A 14,012-nucleotide genomic window follows, 5' to 3' on the forward strand; every position below is an offset into this window, starting at 1 on the left:
CTTGGCAGTAAAGCTTTATTGCAAACAAAAAACAAAATAACAAAAATAATTTACAGTCTTACCGAAGATACTGCAAGACAGAGTCTTTGTCTTGATTAAATTATGCAGATTCAGAACCCCAGTTTTTCTTTTGTATTGCCCGTTTTTGATATGCTGAAATCTATGATAAGCTGGTTACATCCTCCATAAACTATATGGACTCTAGCCCTGCAATGCAAGAGTAAATGTCCCCCTGCTCCTGTGAAAATTAATAAGAGTATGGATCCACAACAGGATACTTGTGGAGTTATTACGCCCAATTTTACTCCAGAGTAAATTTACTGTCATAAGTAAATTTACTCTTTCATTGCAGTTCGGTTCCGGCTCCAGTGCAAGACTCATGGGCAAAAGCCTGTTGTGCCCCCATGAGCCCTGGGACTCCCAGGACCCCCGACAGAACCCCCAGGACCCCGACCCTGACCCCCAGCACAGCTAAGAGGCAGGTGGGACTCATGGTGGGAAGGAGCTAGCACAGCTGTGGGACAGCTGAGAGGAGCTGAGGAGGGTCATGCCCCCTCCTGCTTCTACCTGGCCCAGCCCCCCAGGGAGCCACACACCCAGTGCCTCCAGGCACATGAGCCAGGGAAAGGGTGCACTCACCTGTTCCCCTCTCCATGGGGCAGGGATCCCCAGCCCCCTAGAGCAGTTCAGTGCCATCGGCGGGCCCTTCTGTGCATGCACAGAGTTTAAAAAGGGCCCGCCAATGGCAAAAGCTGCAGTTTGGTCCTGGCTCTGATGCGAGACACATGAGTGGTAGCCAGTTGCATCCTCCTGAGCCCCAGGACCCCCAACAGGACCCCTGCAGACCCTGACCCCCAACACATCTGGGAGGTAGGTGGGGCCCATGGTGGGAGGGAACTAGCACAGCTGCAGGGCAGCTGAGAAGAGCCAAGGAGGGTCACACCCTCCCTCTGTCACAGGCCAGCTGGGCACTGTGAGTATATCAATTTAGTTACAGACTTGAACGCACACTGTCCAGGTACAACTATGGCATGGGTATCTTGCAAAAATGATTCTGGCACAGCGCCCTCCATGAGCTCAGCCAGTTTTTCTGGGTTAACCAAGGCTGTGCCCTGCGGACTTTCCCAGACTGTTTGGCAAATGCGGCTATGGTATATTCAATTCTGTAAGCGTGCCCTCCTTCATCCATATGGCAGAACCACAAAATACCCAGAATATGGGACGTGTTGGCTTCCCATTCCATGGACTACCACCTGACAGCATAAGAGCCATTTTTAAACCACCATAGTACCTTACTATACCTGGAGGACTGGTGTATTTGGTGAGCTGTACACCATTGTGCCAGAGTATCATCGGGTAGGCGAACTGCTGGAGCTATCGTTTTTAATGGAGGTGGGGTCAGAAGTTTTGGTCGTCTCTTTGGACTCTGGGTGGTTGTACAATTTCGAGCTGCAGGCAGGGTTGTGGCAGTGGTCACGTCAGGACCCAGGGTGGGCAGTGTACCTGCAGGCAGAATATAACAGCACCAGGGCCATTGGAAGAAACCACAACAATCTCCCCCTGTCCCATACTCATTTTTCCCAATTCTGGCACATGGGAGGAAACTGAGTAACCACCCTGTCCCACAATAACATTGACAGGTTACCCCTTGCCAGTCCACAACTGACTGCTGATGACTGAGAGGCCAGTTTTGCACTTCTTTGATGGCAGCTGGGCGTTCCCAGTATCTCAGTGTGTCTGAGGCCTTGGCAGTGGGTGCAATCTGGGGTGCGGGAGCATGGGAATGCCCTACATCAGTCAAACAATAGCAAATGACTAGCAGTCCCATCATGATGGCATTCCACCCCTTCATTGCTGGATGAGGGTAGCGGCGTTGCTCTGGAGCAGGATGACGACTCCAGAGCGCCCCAATGTTGCTACAGCTGTGCCCACGGATGGACCCAATCAGCCACACTGGGTTGTTGTACGTAGAATGAGTCTGAATGATGGTTCCATCCTCTAGCTGCCGATTGATGATGTCCTGGATGGGTTGTGTTGCTTCGGGGGCTGTGTGGTATCGAGGTCGGTGTACCCCCTTCATGGCCAGCAGGGCGAGCGGGGTCATGGAACATCGGGCTACTGTTGTCATCATGTCTTCTTGCTCGATTCTCTGGGCTGGGGCGCAGCCAAACTGCCAGGTTTCCTGCTTAACAATAAACCGCTGCCCTTGCAACACATTTAGCCCCAGCAGGTTTGGCCCTTCCCGAAGCATGACAGCAGCTGCTGTTACTACGGAGCTGTTAGGCAAGGTAAATGTGGGCTGGACTAAATGTCTTGGTCATCTGGTGCCTCTTACTCCTACCACCTGGTAGGGGGTTCCCCGTGCCCCTTTCTATTCTGCAAAGTCTAAAACACATAGCTGGGCACCAGTGTCTAGTAGCATGTCAATTGACTTTTTCTTCCATTTAAACAAATCTTTGTAGGCACTTTGATTAAGGGACTAATATTATTCTGTGTTACTGGTCCCCAATCCTCTACTGCCCCCACGATGGCCCCTTGCACGGGGGGCTGGGTCGGCCGGGACTCCTACTTCGGGGGGTCGGGGGGTGCCAAGGGTTCTGTCTTCTTCCCCTTCCTGCCCTCACAGTGTTTGATCCACAACACCTGCAGGAATGTGGTAGGCAGTTCGTCAACTTGCTCTTTACTAAACTCTGCTGCCAGTAACTCTCTCCACATTTGCACCCGTGGGACTTTAGGTTTTTCATTTCCCACTTTCCCGGGCTTGGGGTGCCCTGCTGGGTTGTCCTTCTTGGGGGCCACTGCCATGGCCTCGGCAGTTTTTATTGGTTTGGGAAGCCCTGGCTTCTGCAGGATGGGCAGAAGTTGTACTAGCCTCCAGATCACATGTCTTACCAGGTGAGTCACTAACTCTTGTTGTGAAGCCAATAGAGCAGGAGTACATTCCACTGGCAATCTCTGGCAAAACTTCCTCCACATGGCTTCTGTCACTAATTCTTCATCTAAAGTGTGTCTCCAGATTCCTGCCTGAATGATTTCTGTCAAAGCTAGCTGTTAAAAACAGCAAATAGCTTCCTCTAAATTAGTCTAAGCTCATGCGGGGCGGGGAGGGGGGGAGGGGTTAAACCCTTCTTCCATGTTACCATAACTGGCTACACAAATCAAGGACAATAAAAAGTCCTTCTTCAGATATGTGGGGAGTCAGAAGAAAAACAAGGGCAACACTGGTTCCCTGCTAAACCAAATGGGACAGTTAACAACTGACACCCAGAAAAAAGCCAACCTGCTTAATGATTACTTTGCATCAGTTTTTCATTATTCCAAAGGCCTTGCCTAACATGATATGGGATGGCCAGGAAGAGGGTGAATATGCACCCATCATTGGCGTTGACCTAGTGAAAGAACACCTTGCGAGGCTGGACACCCACAGATCAGCTGGTCCAGACAGATTGCACCCAAGAGTACTTAAGGAACTGGCAGGCATCATAGCGCGGCCAATGGCAAGGATATACTTGTGGCACTCGGGTCAAGTACCTGAAGACTGGAAGAGGGCCAATGTAGTGCCTATCTTCAAGAAAGAGAAGAAGGAAGACACAGGGAACTACATACCAAGCAGTTTGACCTCAATCCCCGGAAAGATATTGGAAAAAATTATCAAAAAAACCGTTCTTGATAGGCTAGCTGAAGGCAAAATTCTAAGGAACAGCCAGCATGGGCTTGCTAAAAGTAGATCTTGCCTGACCAATATCATTTCCTTCTATGACCAGGTGACTTATCACCTGGACAAAGGGGAAGAGGTTGATATCATATATCTGGACTTTAAAAAAAGCCTTTGATCTGGTGTCCCATGACGTCCTCATGGAAAAATTGGGCAACTGCAGCCTCAGCTATACTACAGTCTAATGGCTGGGGAACTGGCTTTGAGGTTGGACCCAGAGGGTGGTAGTTGATGGAACTGAATCATCATGGCACTCAGTGACCAGTGGTGTCCCCCAAGGCTCCGTTCTTGGGCCTGTACTCTAACATCCTTATAAACGATCTGGATTCTGGTGTCAGAAGTTTGCTGATGACACCAAACTTTGGGGAACAGCGTACACACTTGAGGATAGGCTGGTTATCCAGGCCAACCTCCATAGGCTTGCAAGGTGGGCAGACGAAAACCTGATGGCATTCAATGCGGAGAAATGCAAGGTGCTCCATCTTGGGGAAAAAAACTCGCATCACATTTATAGGCTTGGCAGTGCTATACTCACTAGCACCATTGGCTGAAAGAAACTTGGGGGTCATGATTGACCACAAGATGAATATGAGCCTCCAATGCAATATCGCATCCTGTAAAGTGAACAAAACCCTAGCTTGCATCCAGCGATGCTTCTTGAGCCAGTCCCAAGATGTCATCCTCCCATTGTACTCAGCCTTGGTGAGGCTGCAGCTGGAGTACTACATCCAATTCTGGGCTCTACAATTCAAAAAGGACGTGGAGAAGCTTGAGAGAATCCAGAGGAGAGCCATGCGCATGATAAGAGGACAAGAGAATAGGCTTTATGAAAGGCTGAGAGCCATGGGACTCTTCAGCCTGGCAAAGCAAAGGCTCAGGAGTGACTTGATGGCAGCCTATAAGTACTTAAGGGGTGTGCATCAGGACATGGGGGAACACCTGTTCACCAGAGCACCCCAAGGGATGACAAGGTCCAAAGGTCACAAACTGTATTATAAATATAAGAATCCCTGCTCCAGATCCTTAAGGTGTAGACCCCTGTTGATAGGATCAGAGGGGTAGGCAGCTTGCCCCTGCTACCTGTCTCCTCTCCATTTACTCCTCCATAGGGCTGTACAAAGCTTCAGGTGCTGATTCGATTCAGAGATTTGGCCCAATTTGGTGGCCCAATCTCTAAATATGAATCAAATCAGGGGACCAATTAAAAGGTCCAGATTGGTTCGAAGCTCTTCAAATCTATTCAGAAAAGATTCGGAGAGCTTTGATGATTTGGGCGGTCCCTGCCCGCTGCAGCAAGGAGCTGGACCCAGAATCAGAACTGGTAAGTAGGGGGTGGCAGAGTGGGGGGCTGGAGGAGCAGGGAGGGGACCATGGGGGGACCCCTCTAGGCCCCATTCCCTGCCCTCTCCCCCAGCTCCCCTGAACCCTGCTCCCTCCCCCAGCCCCCGCCAGCTCCTGGTGCTTAAAAAAAAGCAAGCCCCCACTCACCAGCTACTGCCTAGTGCAGGGGGGGAAGTGGGATCACTGCCCTGCGTGGTGTGGGGGGTTCTGTCACAAGCCCCCCTCCCCCCTCTCAGCCCCCCCATGGCTGCCCTGCCCAGCCCCAGCTCCAGCCCTTTAAGGAAAAAAACCAAAAAAACCACCCCAGGCTCACCAGCTCGTGCAGCAGCCTCGGGGGTTCTGGGGGCTCATGCATACAGCACGAGACAGTGGGGGGCAGTGGGGATCACCCCTCCACTGGGCAGGAACCAGTGAGTTCAGGGCTTTTTGGTTTTTTTCTTAAAGGGCCAGAGCTGGGGCAGGCAGGGTAGCCATGAGGAGAACTGGGAGGGGGGCTCATGGCAGAGCCCCCCCATGCAATGTGGGACAGTGGGGGGCAGTGGGGATCCCCCCTGCCAGGCAGCAGCCAGTGAGTATGGGGTTTTTTTCTGAAGTGTCAGAAACTGGGGCTGGACAGGGCAGCCATTGCCAGGGCTGGGAGAGCAGACAGGGGATGGGGCCTGTCCAATTTGGAGATTCAGGTGATCTGGCAGCAGCTGAATCTCCAAATCAGATTTGGCCAGATTGATTTGGGACAGTGATTCGAATCACTGAATTGAATCACTGTCCCCCGAATCGGCCGAATCCAAAGCGAATACTAGCCGCTTTGCACAGGCCTACTCCTCCATTATTCTTGCCCTCCCACCCCCTACATCTACTACAGATGTATAATAGCACTGATGTGCCTAAATTCCAATGATTTCAAGAGCACACAGAAAACCTGTGGCATGGAAATGATCCCAGATATCCCTTGCCCTAGTCCGTTCTTGCTTCCTCTGTTCATAAGTGATGCCCCATAAAAGCTTTACCACGGCTGAAAAAAAGTCCCATAACATGGTATGATTTAGTGGAGTGGACTGCATCATGAAAACACTTTACAGTAAAGAACTCTAGTTGGTTGTAGTGCCTCCCTTAGTACATTAAGAACCCTATTTCTGTTTAAAATGAGCTCACCTATGCCCACATCTGCCCTTGACACAGATTAGTGTTTGTTTAGTCTGACTGATATCCATAAAAGACGGTTCTTCCTGGAATTCCAGGGTTTTGTCATCTACCACTTCATCTACCATATTTATGTTTAACCTCAACCTACCCAGTGCTCACTAGAAGCTAGAGATTTTTAAGTTCACATGTACTAAACATGACTCATTTTGCTGAACACGAAAGGATTCAGCTTTCTGTTTTTCTTATCTGTTTCGCACACAGCTTTACAATCAGCCCTGGGGTGGCAGACTGTTTGCTGGCTGTAGGAAATTTCCAGCCATTGAATCAACTCTGAAGTAGGTCTAGTCAGTAGGCCTCTGTGAAGCGGCTAGTATTTGCTTCAAATTTGGCCATTCGGGGGACAGTGATTTGATTTGGTGATTCAAATCACTGTCCCAAATTGATTTGGCCAAATCTGATACAGAGATTCGGCTGCGGCTGAATCAGCTGAATTAGACAGGTCCCACCCCCCACCCATTCTCCCAGCACTGGCAATGGCTGCCCCGCCTGGTCCCAGCTCCCAACCCTTTGGAAAAAAAAAAAAAAGCCCACACTCACCAGCTGTTTCCCGGTGGGAGGGTGACCCCCACTGCCCCCCACTGTCCCACACTGCATGAGGGGCTCTGCCATGAGACTCCCGACACCTCCTGCTCTCCCAGCCCCCCGCCCATGGCTGCCTCACCTGCCCCAGCTCTGGCCCTTTAAGGAAAAAAAACCAAAAACCTCCCAGGACTCACCAGTTCCTGCCTGGCCTGGGGGAAATCCCCACTGCCCTCCACTGCCCCGTGCTGCATGGGGGTGCTCTACAGAAGCCCCCAGAAGCTCCAAGGCTGCTGCAGGAGCTGGTGAGCCTGGGACTTTTTTTTTTCTTCTTAAAGGACCGGAGCTGGGGCTGGGTGGGGCAACCATGGGGGGGGGGACTGAGAGCGGGTGTCAGGGGGCTCATTACAGAGCCCCCTTCACAGCATGTGAGTGGGGGCTTTTTTTTAAAGCATTGGGAGCTGGGGTGGGCGGGGCTGCCATGGAGGGTTCTGGGGGAGTGGGCGGGTGTCGGAGGGAGCTTGGGGGGCCTGGCAGAGCAGGCAAAGGATGGGGCCTGGTGGGGGTCCCCCCATGGTCCCCCACCCCCTCTTACCAGCTCCGAGTCCAGGTCCAGCTCCCTGCTGCAGTGGGTGGGGACTACTGGAATCAACAATGCTTTCTGCATTATTTCCAAATCAATTCAGAGAGCTTCGAATTGATTCAGAACTTTTAATTGCTATCCTGATTTGATTCGGATTCAGAGATTCGGCCACTGAATCGGGCCAAATCTCCACTGAATTGAATCAGCACCTGAAGCTTCGCACAACCCTACTAGTCATCCCAAAGGTAACATACCTGAGATTTACTCCACTAGACACCACAGTGCCCATATCAAGCATACTGTAAATGAGGAAAGAAGGGAGGAGGTGGCAACCCATGATAAACCATTGTCAGAAAGAACGGCAGGCAGGTCTCTGCATGCCAGTTCATTTAATTGATGCTCTGTGGGCCTTAGGTTTCAGGCTTGTTCCTGGAGCTGTGTTCAGTTCAGAGGCTTAAAAGGGCAGCTCCATACCGAGGGCACCAGCAGTGCATAGGGCAGTGGGGTCCATCATGCTGCTAGTGTGGGGGCAACAGCAGCATCTATTTTTGTGCCCCCCAGTCCCAAAAGGTGAGACTCCAGGGGCTGCTTCCCTGGTTGCCCCTCACTTAGTTGCACTACTGGTTGAGGGACACAGTGTTACAATTCCATGGTGACAGAACTCTGTCATGAATATTAATAGGCAGCCCCACTGCTGCCTTTTGATATGGTGTAACATGTGGATACCTATTAACCCAAAAATTGCCACAGCTTTTAAATCATTAATTGCACCATGGTTACCCACTGATCTGCATATACCTATCCATCCTGCAGTTTATACTGTACCTAATTATTTTGGTACCCAAGCACCAAAAACCCAAAGGCATGTTAAAGTGAAGTTCATACTGCCTTTCCCTAACCAGAACTAGAGATGAGCCCAAAGTAGAACCATTCATCCAAGTCAAAGCCATAAAATGTAAGTAATTTGCAAAAGTTAACTTGATTTTTAGCTCTGGCATATTCAAGAGCTGTGAATAGCACACAGCACTGGGTGGGGGGGCTGCAAATTGCATGGAGCTGAGGGATACTACTGTAACAAAATATTAGTAAAGGTTGTTTGCAGAAAGTGAATGAACCACAGAACAGTAACTTACAAAGCTTCCAAGAAAAGAGTGCTGATCTCAAAAGAAATGCTCTTTTCTAATATTGTGCCACATGTGCCCCGTTACTCCCGTATTAGTGAAACATCAAATTCTTACTGAGAAGTTCTTCACAATCATGAGACAAAATGTGGACCTTTTTGTAGTTATTTGCACAGGTCTGCCAGTGAGAAACACCAAATCATGAGCATGGCTAGGTTTCCTGGTTTGTAACTAGCAGAACAGATTTGTTTCCTGTTGAATTCCAAGAGAGTCTTAAACCACAGAACAACAAAGTAACAAAATTTCACTTCCCTGTACATTTCAGAACATCAGTTTCATCACAACTTGCTCACAAGAAATGGGAGTTTCTTTCCTCCAGGAGAAAATGGGTGGGGGAAGAAGAAAAGATCCTTCCTCCACCAAAGCCCCTGAGGCTAAGGAGGATACCCCACCATGCAAATACAGAGCAAGTCGTTTTTTCAACTGTGTCTTTTCATTACCAAATGAGTTTATGTGAAGAATGTTTTCATTTACCTAAATGGTTTAAGAAGTCTGTAGCAGAAGACTTTTGATAGTAAACAGCTGGAAGACCTGCAGGGCATGTCCACACATGCAGGCATATGTGCTTGCAGCAGCTCAAATAGAAGCAGTGCAAATTTGAGCCAGGGCTTTTTGCCTCAGCACACATGCCTGGACATGCACTTTGGTGTGGGGCAAATTGTGCCACTTGGGGCAAAATAACCCTGCCTGGCTCCTTCTGGATCTGCAGCCAGGGAGAGCTAGAGTCCGGGGCCAGCACCTGTGCTGTCCCCAGCAGTATAACAAGCCACCCTGTCCTGGTCCCATCAGTACAAAAAGCTGCCCTGGCAAGTAGCTCAGGGCTACTCGCTCTCAGGAGCTTCTGGGGCCCAGCCAATTGGTACCTGGGGACACTACCCCTTGTGCCAACTGGACTGGTGAAGCAGCCCTGAGAGTTCCCTGCACCCTCTACCCACTGCTGCAGTCTGGCAGTAGGGGCTGCTGCCTGGCTGTGACCTGCTGCGCACCTGCCAGACTCAGATGGGGACTGCACAGCCAGTAGAGGCATCTGCCCCTCTGGGCTAGCTGCCAGTGAGCTGTGGCTGCAGAGGTGGCCGTTGTGCAGCACTACTGCCATGTGTGTCCCCTGCCCGGCCATCTGAGCAGCTATTGCCTAGATGATGTTCCAGGTGTGGTGGCCTGCTTTGAATTGTCAAAGCATGTCCTCCTGGCCCCAATTGGCCAGGAGTCAGCCACCTCCATCTGGGTCCAAGGTGCCAGCTCTGAGCAGGCAGGGTCCTGACACTGGTCCCCCTAGCAGGAATTCTGGTGTACCCTATTGGAAAATTGAAAAATCCCTGATAAACAAATCCCAAAGTCACTCTGTAAAATACCCCGAAATCCATGTTCCTCCACAATTAAAACAAAAGACCACTATATATAGAGAGACAGAGAGACAGAGAGACAGAGAGATAGCAATCAGTTGGGCAATGTTTTATTGATATATCCAGTGTTAGGACGGCCAAGGCAAAGACAGAGCTAGGGCTACCAACCTGAATTAGGGATAACAGAAAGCCCTTTTTGAAATACAGAGGGAGTAAGAAGGCACTGGGGAATGTGGGGCCCCTACAGGACAGGCTTGGCAATCTGGTGATTGCAGCTAATAAAAAAGCTGACCTCTTTAACAAATTCTTTGCCTCCATATTCCTGAACAGGGATCAGGACATTTCCCCCACTAGGATTAAGGATGGACCCAGGGGAGGCACTGCCATCCCTAGGGTCAGGACTGACCTAGTTAGGAAATTGTTGGAGGGGCTGGACGTGTTTAAATCAGTAGGTCCAGATACCCTTCACCCAAGGGTCACAGAACACTGTCAAACACAGGTTCACATCATATTTTCTTAATCAAAATATGTGTGCATATTAGTAAAGGGACTGGGGCTCATTTCCTTTTTGTTACATTTGTCTAGGATGGCAGTCTGCCTTACTACTTACATTCAATTACTTAACCCATTCCTGAACCTGTTTAAACAAACCTTGGACTCAGATCAGTCTCCTAAGCACATTTCCCTGTTCCTATAATGAAAGACGTTTCTTTTTGTTGACAAAGGCCTTTCAGTTTTTAAATCTTTTTCCATCTTGCTCAGCTTCTGGCATCTAATTTTCTTTTGTGGTTTTCAGTCAATGTTTTATTTACAGATTCAGAGTACAGAGGAGTACACAGTCCATTTTGCCTTATTTGCTTCCACAGAACTCTCTCTCCAGGTTCACTCTTCCCTTTTTCTTATTCTATGTACGAGTAGCGCCCAGCCTGTATACATTACACCATTTTGCTGTTTGTTTGCTCCACTCCAGGCTGTTCAGAGTATCCCCATTTTCCTGTTATCACTTTACCAGTTACACTTGCTGCCATTTTGAGCAGCTTCTGCAGAATCCATGCTCTGTGCAATTCCATGCTCTTTGTAATTGTACATATAAGAGAGTTGGCCACACGATAACTAACAGGAACTCTGCATACCACAGCCCTTCTGCCTGTGCATTTCAGCCATCTTGGGTGAACAACCAAATCCAGTGCTCATTTGGGTGAAGGGGGTTTAAGTGCAACCCATGTATCATTATAAACTCAGTAATTTAATTATCCAGATTATTCTCCTCCACAGTCAGAAGACTCAGCTCCATAATGTCTTTTTTAGCCTTGGCATCTTAGGAGTGGATTTTCCTCCTGTCCTTTCCTTGACTTTCAAAGCCTCACACATCTCCATTCCCCCCCCCCCCCGCATCAGAAGTTTGATCTCTGCATTCAAAGAGAAAAACTTTCTGTCATTGTGCCCTCTGTCTTTATAAATCTGAAACTTGCTATAAATGTATGAAAGCCTCACTACCACTATTAACAGTGATACCAAAGTAGCACCTTCAAACAAGATCAGTGCCCTCTGTGCTTGGTAATACAAGAGGCAAATCATGCACAACGTATCTAACTTTTTAATAGACTAAACAGAGTGTGGGAGTAGGGAGAAATTACCCATTTTAGAGATGGAAAGTTGAGGTACTTAAAAATTAAGGATCAAATCCTAGTTCATCTTTACATACCTATGTACTAATTATGTATGCAAATGTAGCTGCCTAAATGCCACCATGGGCACTTGCACAGATTTTAGATCCTATTTCTATCTAGGTAGTTGCATTTGCCCTTCTCTTCTGAGCATTCCCAGAAGGATCCACTGTGGTCATATACATTTTGTGGAAGAATAGCATCGCTGAAGTATACAGATGCCTGGGCATGCATATATGCAACTATATGTATGCTTCCCAAAATGTGGTCAGAACAAGACCACAACTGGTCTTACCTCCTTTTTCTGACAAAAAATTGCCATGCAATTAATACAATCTTCATAGTAGTTTGCCACATGATTCAAGATGCTCTTTAATAGAGCAGATGATGCTTGAACAGTCTTTATAAACCATTAATATCAACATTACATAAAAGTTTGTTACTTCCAAGTTTCAACTTCTTATTCCACCCAAAATCTGGCTATAACACGTACAGCTCCTAAACTTCAGGTGAAGAAAATGCCCTAGATCAGTGGTTCTCAAACTTTTTTTTTTATGGACCACTTGAAAATGGCTGAGGGTCTTGATGGACCACTTAATAAACCTTTTTTGTTGTACAAATCAAAGCACACAACTCATATTTTAATATCAGTAGCCTTACTTTACACGTACAGGTATTCTGGACTGTTCTGCAACCTTTCTGCAGACCACCTTAATGGAGCTCGTGGACCAGTGGTGGTCCGTGGACCACAGTTTGAGAACCTCTGCCCTAGATTATTCAGATTAGCATATTATGTTTTCCAAATTCTAACTGAAGCAGCTGCATGAGAGCAGATTTTTTCACAAGGCAGAGCACCACTGTAATAATTAACTCCACTACACAGTCAAGAAATGCCCCTTTTTCTTCACAGATCATATAAAAATGTTCAATTAAAGTAAACATGACTGATTTCAAAAGCCCAGATCCTCTCCTAGCATGTGGATAGCCACAATCAATTCATCTGGCAAAGTTTCAAATTTCATGGAGTTTAAAGGTCAGTAGGAACCATATATGTGCAGTAGGAACCACATGTGTGCCAGGTAGGGCATGTATCCTGCCCCACCTGCACGTAGCAGGTTATTCTGTTTCATTCGCTTACCCTCATATTGAACCCTATCACTGGTTAAACCAAAATATTTCACCCTTCATGCGACTAAATTATCGCAGCTGTTCCAATAAAAGTTATCACCCACAAAAATCCCTGCCTCTCACCACTGAGCCATAAGACTTTTGGGTTTAGTCCAAGCTAAAAGGCCTGGGATAACAAGATATCAGGATGGAAAATGGAAAGAAGAGACCATCCTAAGTGCTATATTAGGTTATTTTAGGATCATATTATTTGCTGAGAGGTGCAAACAGCCTTAGTTCACATACTGCCACTGCCCCTGTTTCAAGGAGGCCCTGGAGAAGGGGAAGGATACCCCTGAAAGAAAAACACAGACAGTGATCCCGACTGAAGCCCATGCCTGTCCCACCTCAGGGGTCCTAGCTGGGCTTTATGCTTAGTGTTCCTCTTACAATTAGAGAAAGTAAAAGTGGATGGAATATGGAGGAAGTTGAATCTCACTGTGCAAAAAACAGGTTCCATTGGTTTTAATTTGTTTAATTTACAAACGTGGGACTCTTTGCTTAATCAATCAAGAAATGAAGGGAATTGGCAAGGGATCTGTCTGTGCCTCTAAAGAAACCAGCAGAAGTTACTGTGACAGGATCGGATGACTTTGAGGGAAGTCAGCATCTCTTTGTGGTGCTGGCAGGCAGAAGCCCCTGCATATTTTGAGCGACTATGGGAATAAAATATTTGGAAAGATGAAGTCACAAGAATGAAAAAAAAATGACTAATAGGAGGGCAGGGAGGTGTGAATTTCCACAGCTAAGGGAAGGAAAAATGCAAAAAAAATTCTAGTGGGCCTATGAAATTGCAAAACCGGTAATAAATGTGTCAGGTCAGGGTGCAACCATCTAGTTTTTCGATAACTCATTTTCTAGACAGGGGAACAGTGGTAAATCTACCCTGGATTTCAATAAAACATTTGATATAGTGTCACAGGAAATCATTAGTTGTGCTGGACAAGGGGCAGAATATTGAGGAACTGTAAAGTGGGTAAGGAACTGGCTAAAAGGGAAAACAACAATGGGTAGTATTGAAAAGGGAAGAATCAGTCTGGAAGATGATTACAAGTGGGATGCCTCAATGACTGGTTGCAGAAACCAGCCGATCTTGACACAGGAAGTGGCAGTATGCTTATCATATTTGCTGATGATACAGGTTTGGAAACACCATCAGTACAGAGATGGATCTGGATATTATGCAGAAGAACCGATGACCCTGAGGATTAGAATTATATATAAATGGGATGAATTCACCAGTACGAAATCATGCATTTTGGAACTTACAACAAGAAATTTCACTATAATTTT

General features: G+C 47.7%; 1 protein-coding gene across 8 annotated transcripts in view; it reads right to left on the reverse strand.

Moving 5' to 3' along the window:
• LOC106737870 (uncharacterized) overlaps positions 1 to 14,012 on the reverse strand; it is a 101,829-nt gene that overhangs the window by 35,485 nt on the left and 52,332 nt on the right. The window contains exon 2 of one of the 8 annotated variants that reach the window (XM_059732178.1): positions 1,302 to 1,503. The exons of the other annotated variants lie outside the window; for them this stretch is intronic. The gene's annotated coding sequence lies outside the window, so the exon portion shown is untranslated. The remainder of the gene's footprint in view (positions 1 to 1,301; positions 1,504 to 14,012) is intronic. 8 annotated transcript variants of the gene reach the window in all.

This window comes from Alligator mississippiensis, chromosome 8, assembly GCF_030867095.1.
Source record: "Alligator mississippiensis isolate rAllMis1 chromosome 8, rAllMis1, whole genome shotgun sequence".
In the NCBI taxonomy this organism is placed as follows: domain Eukaryota; kingdom Metazoa; phylum Chordata; order Crocodylia; family Alligatoridae; genus Alligator; species Alligator mississippiensis.